Source organism: Dasypus novemcinctus, chromosome X (genome assembly GCF_030445035.2).
Source record: "Dasypus novemcinctus isolate mDasNov1 chromosome X, mDasNov1.1.hap2, whole genome shotgun sequence".
Taxonomy (NCBI): Eukaryota; Metazoa; Chordata; class Mammalia; order Cingulata; family Dasypodidae; genus Dasypus; species Dasypus novemcinctus.
The window spans coordinates 184,612,439-184,618,926 of NC_080704.1; the positions used below are offsets into that span (position 1 = coordinate 184,612,439).

General features: G+C 34.1%; 1 pseudogene; it reads right to left on the reverse strand.

Annotated features, from left to right (window-relative positions):
- Positions 1–1,638: 1,638 nt before the first annotated feature.
- On the reverse strand, positions 1,639–2,346 carry LOC111765496 (A-kinase anchor protein 7 pseudogene; annotated as a pseudogene).
- Between the last annotated feature and the right edge of the window lie 4,142 nt (positions 2,347–6,488).

A 6,488-nucleotide genomic window follows, 5' to 3' on the forward strand; every position in this document is an offset into this window, starting at 1 on the left:
GAACCTTTTTTTAAATGAGATTTTTGGCCATTTGTATTTCGTCTTTGGATAAATGTCTATTTAAGTCTTTTGCCCATTTTTCAATTGGATTGCTTGCTCTTTTATGGTTGAGTTGTATGATCTCTTTACATAGAACGGAAATCAAACCCTTATCAAATATGTGATTTCCAAATATTTTTTCCCATTGAGTGGGCTGCCTTTTCATCTTCCTGATGAAGTCCTTTGAATGACGAAAGTGTTTAAGTTTGAGGCGGTCCCATTTATCCATGTTTTCTTTCATTGCTTGTGGTTTTGGTGTAAGGTTTAAGAAACTACCACCTACCATCAGGTCTTAAAGATGTTTTCCTTCATTTTCTTTTAGGAGCTTTATGATTCTAGCTTTTATATTCTGGTATTTGATCCACTTTGAGTTAATTTTTATATAAGGTGTGAGATGGGACTTTCTTTTTTTCCTTTTGGATATAGATATCCAGTTCTCTCAGCACCATTTATTGAATAGACTATTCTGCCCCAGCTGGGTGGGTTTGACAAGCTTGTTAAAAATCACTTGAACATAGATATAAGGGTCTGTTCCTGAACCATCAGTTTGGTTACATTGGTCTATGTGTCTACCTTTATGCCATTACCATGTTTTTACCACTGTAGATATATGATTTGAAGTTCAGAAGTGGAAGTTCTCCAACTTCGCTTTTTCTTTTCTTTTTTTTTAAGGGAAAGACTTTTACTAACAAAAATTAAAATAGTATACATGTGCATTGTTCTTCACTATTGCATTAGTTTTTTGCATATTATCTCATTTGTATTATTGCTTTTATGGAAACTACAGTTTTTAATTTACTAGTTTCAGTTATATCAAATTTTGATCCAACAGTTCTTATTATTCACTAGGACTAAAATCTCTGATTTTATATGTTTATTTTTACATAAGAGTTTCTTAAGGTGAACTCTTAAATATGTGGTGGCAATAATACATTTACTTAAAATGTAAAGAATTTGAAAAAATTTGATAAAAATGATATGGAACAGAAGTAATTCATTAGATATTTGTTTTTAAAAGATTGATTTGTGATTAAACAATACATTGTGCAATAGCAAGCAATAAGTTCTTTGCATGTTTTCCAATTGGAAGATATTTTCTAATACTAGGTAAGTTATAGTAAACTTATGTCTCATAAAATATGAAAAATCCCAAAAGATTTTTTAATCACTTTTTAGTCCTCTAAAAACCTAAAGAAATAAAAGCAGTAGAATTCTTTTTGTTCTCCTATTACTACTATGTAAAGGATTCTTACGTTTCCCTAAAGCTTATATAATGCTGAAATCTGATTTAAAATTTTATTCTCATTATTTCTAAATATATATTTCCCATCAATTATTGTGTAAAACTGTCAAATAGAATTTCAAAACGTTTCATTCTTAAAGCAAGTCTTTAAAATTACATATTGACGTCAAAATGAATTCAACAGGAACCATATTCATTCCACCAGGGTTAAGGATAAAGAACCAGATGAGCATTCAAACACCGGCCTAGTTTTCTCAGTTATTCAAAATGCATTTTTGGACACATCCCTTAACTTTGTCGGGAAAACTAATCAGGCCATAATAAATTATGTCTTAGGTCTCTTCTTATCCTAACAATCACTGCATCTGAGTGAGCTGCCAGATAGAGTTCTGGTACATCATCCATAGGGGATTTCTAGAACACCAGGACTGAATTTTATTTTCATGTAAAGATTTAGACCTCAGTGAGCAGACATAGCTCAATAGGTTGAGCACCTGCTTCCCACATATGAGATCCTGGGTTCGATCCCTGGCCCTGGTACCTGCTATCTCCAAAAGTGGGCTTAAGTGATCTCCTTCTGCCAGCTTCACAAATACAATCTGATTTCCAAAAGTGTCAATCCCTTGAAAGCAAAGTCAAATGCTTTCCTTGAAGGGGTTCTTCTATGAATGGTTTTAATTCCAAAGGAGCATCAATACCAGCGTTCACTTCATCTTCGTTTAGTAACTGCATCACCAGCAGGGAAATATGAAAGGAACCGTTACCCACCATGTCCTTTGGCCAGCTGATAATCTTGTTGAATTATTCCATTTTGCAGGATCTTAATTCCACTTGTAATCTCGTTGTTGGTGATTGGAATAGACAGGAAATAGTTGGGTTGATAATCTTTTAGGGTTTTTTTCCCTCTTCTTTATTTCATCTTTCCTGTTCCATTCATTTTCTTGACTTCTCTTTGAATTTATTTGAGATACATCAGTGAATTCACAATCATCTTTTATATCTATAGCTGCAAATGGCATATCTATTAAAGAACCCATAATATTGGCTTCAAATTCCTCTGACATTTTCTTCTTTCTTGATGTGTTTTCACACTCATTGGAATTTATTCCTCCAGCTCCCGGGCGCTGCGTGGTCGCGTCTGGGAGGGCGGCCGCGGGTGGCGGCGAGCGGGACTAGCAGGCCAGTGAAGGCGCCAAACGCCAGGCGCCCCGGCCCGGGGCAACAGCTGCAGAAGTCGCAGAGGCCGCTTGCCCCGGCCGGGGTCTACGCCCCGCTTTTCCTTTTTGAGCTGTTTTTGCTAATTCGGGGCCCCTTACTCTTCCAAATAAATATGACAATCGTGTTTTCCATTTGTTTAAAAAATGCTGTACGAATTTTTATCAGGATTGCATTGAATCTGTATCAACTTAAGTAGAATTGACATCTTAGTGATATTTAGTCTTCCAATTCATGAGCATGGAATGATCTTCCAATTATTTAGTTCTTCTTTTAGACTTCTGACAGGTTTTGACATTTTGCCTTCCCCAAATCTTAGATGATATCGTCTTGATCGCAAACTGTCTCTGGGATTTTCCAGAGGACCCCACACCACTGATCGAGTCAAGATTTCCAGAACTCTAGTGGAGAAGCTGATGGATTCATGAGGCCCAATATCAAGCAGAACAAGGATTAATTACACAAGGAGTTAATGAACTGATACAGGATGATTTTGGGTTTTGTTTGAAATATTGCTGATGTTTTAATATTCTGTTTTCTGGATATAAGGAACTCCTTTTTCTTTTCCCTTAGGCTATCTGTAATTCATAGAAATTTGACAGACTATGCTTTTATAAATGGAAATGACACATTTATCTTTTTCTCCCTGCCTGATCCTTCCAGAATTAAAAAACAACAACTCTTGAATATTCTTATTTTCACGGCAATATAATTATTTGCATAAATTTTAAAGGAATTTGCCATCCTTCTTAACAAGACATAATTGGAGTCATTGGTTATGTAACCAAGGCTTTAACTAAAACGTCATATTTTAAAGTGATGCTCGTTTAATCAGATATGACAAGACACTTCAGGAACTAAGGTTGATTTTATGGAGAAAATGCTTATAAAGCCCTCTTGTAAAAAGCAGCCTGGTACTTTGGTTTACAGGGTTTCTATTCTTACAGATGAGTGAGGAAAGTCACTTCCTAGCAGGTCCAGGAACCATATTATATTATAGGGACCTGAAGAAAGAGGAAGTCACCCAAAACTATACGTACTGTATGAGAAATCTGGTTGCTCTTGGCTTGGCTTCCTAGCTTAAACAGGCATTTAAAAGTCTCAGCTTAGATTCTTTATAGAAACTTCCATCAGAACAATCTTAAAAAGCTTATATGGTAAATTACCATTCTTGATGCACCTATGTAAATAATCAGGCCGAACCTAATAAATGCAGCCTTATTTTATGATCAAGAATAATCTTTCTTTGGGATTATCTTTCAACCAAAGTAAGGTGACCATAAAGAGAAATTTTACATTTCAACAGAAAACTATAGCACACACTTATGGGTTATCAGATTCTAATCTTATTGTATTTGAGCCATTTTTGTATGTCTTTGTAAACTGCCCATAATTTACCTGAAGAACACTATTACCCAATTTAGTCTAGTAGATATTTAAAACACCTCACCCAACAAAACCAAAAAGCAATGTATTATTTTCAAGTGCACAAAGGTCAGTTACCAAGACAGACCACATTCTGGGCCATAAAATAAATGTTAACAAATTTAAAAGAAATGAAATCATCCTAAATATGCTTTCTGACTACAACAGAATTAAGTTAGAAATTGACAAAAGAAATATTTCAGGAAAATACACCAACATTTAGAAATTAAATGACACTCTTCTAACTAAACCATGGGTAAAAGAATAAATCACAAGGGAATTTAGTAAATATTTTAAATTAATTGATAATGAAAACACAATGTATTGAAACTGGTGGGATGTTGCTAAATCAGTGCTTAGAAGGAAATTAATATGTTTAAATGTGTATATTGCTACAAAAGTCTAAAATAAATTATTTAAACTTCCACCTTTAAATGAAAGGAAAATAAGATCAGATTAAATACAAAATTAATAGAGTAAAGAAAGTAATAAAGATAAAAGACTCTATCAATTATATAGAAAGTAGAAAACAATCCAGAATATCAATGAAAGCAAACACTGCTTCTTTGAAAAATAACAGTTAAATTGATAAATTTCTAGCTTCACTGATGAATAAAAGAAGAAAAGAAACAAATTCCTACTATCCAGGAAGGGAGACAGGATAATGCTAGATATTACTGACAGTAAAAAGGAAATAAACAATTATTATGAACAACTTTACACTGTGAAATTGAAATGATGATTTTACTAACCATCTTGATTTGCTTGAGCTTCCATTTTGTCCAGGGAATTATTAAGAAGAAACAGAGGTTAACTGAAGCAGACTGACATACCAATAATCCTTTGTGGTGCTGATAAAAAGCTCTGCCCCAGCCTGGGAGGAATAACTCTAACAAGGAGTTCAAGCTGACAATGGCAGAATCTGCTGATCTTCACCAGATGGCCACAATCTTACGCTAACATCCTGACTGCTAATTAATGAACTGGGCTTCAAGGACACCCTGCCCAAACTGTCCACAGCCCCTGTAGTCCAGGAAGCTCGTGGAGCACACATTCTAACCATAATTCATGTCCCTTTTATCCCTCTCCATTCCCCCACACCTACCCTTCGTTTCAAACAACCATATAATCTGTTCCCCCAGGTCCTCCCTTCAAGAAATATTTTTTAGTCTTGCTCCTTCATTAATGCAACTTTAGCTCAATAAACTTGCTCTGCACCCTTGTTTTACTTTCAGCATAACAATTCTCGGTTTCAGAAGTGGGATATGAAAGTGAATGCCAGAATGACACCTCTGATGCCTTGCAGAGGAGCAAGGTACATGCAGGAATCCTTTGTGTTCCATCATCTCTGGGGTCGTCTTCTGGCACACTTGGCTAGCCCCACTCAGATCTTTGAACTCCTGCCATGTTGCAGTTGAGGTCAAAATATGTTTGTTGAACTAAAGTGTGGTTGGACCTTCTGTCACAGTCTCTGTTTTTGGCCATCAGATAAGAGAAGTCTCTTCTGTTTCTGTATCTTTACTGTTTATCTATTTACTGTGGGAAACAGTAAGTTTTATATTTCTGTGTGTCTGTTTCTGTTTGTTTAATGTATATTTTCCTACCTCCGGATGGAAATACTAAATTAACAAATGAAAGTTCTTAAGAGAGTTCTGTTCAAATTGCTTAAAGAAAAACTAATACTCTTAAAGTCCTAGAAATTGGAGAAGTTGAGTTTCTGGTACTGTTTTTTGTTTTGTTTTGTTTTGTTTTTGTTTTTTAGGAGGTACTGGGGATTGAATCTGGGACCTCACATGTGAAGCAAGTGCTCAACAACTGAGTTACACCTTCTCTGCCTGGTACTTTTTAAAATCCTTCTATCTTATTCCTCTGGGTTCTAATTTAGTTTAACTTCCTTTCTATAATAATAAGATTTCCAGAATTCTAATATAAGACTCAGTGGTCCTTATAAAGAATTCAATCTCGTCATTCAGATTTATAAGTCTGGATACTTAAACCTTTGCCCATAAGTTTACAGGACTACTGTTTTAAGTCATGCAAAAATTTAGATAAACTAAACTATTTAGAAAGGCAAAGCAAAGGTGCTTTCCAATACACTGCAATCTAAGAATTTATAATAAAAATAGAGTAGAATCTAAAATATTTTAAATGTTTATTATTTATATCCTCAGAAATAAAAGTAATTCATTTAAGGAAAAAACTTCACTCCAAGCTTTGTATAAATTCAGTTTGTATATATACCTAATTACAAAGGATTTAACAAAACTGTAAAGACAAAATACCTTCATGAATTTCAAAATTTGTAGAGAATTAAACTGTATACATTATGTTGTTTTTCTTTGAAACAATTTAATACCTATATGTGCCATTAATCCTTGTTAAAAATTGTATATTACTGTTTTAAAGTACTTTAACTAAAGTGTTTTAAGGTGAATTAACTAAAGTGTATTAGTATTTCAACAAATCTGGTAGTACAAAATGTGTTTTAATAGTTGCATTTGCATAGTTTCACTATGTTATTTAGAAAAGCCAAGGAATAATACCTAAAATTATAAAATTAAAGTTC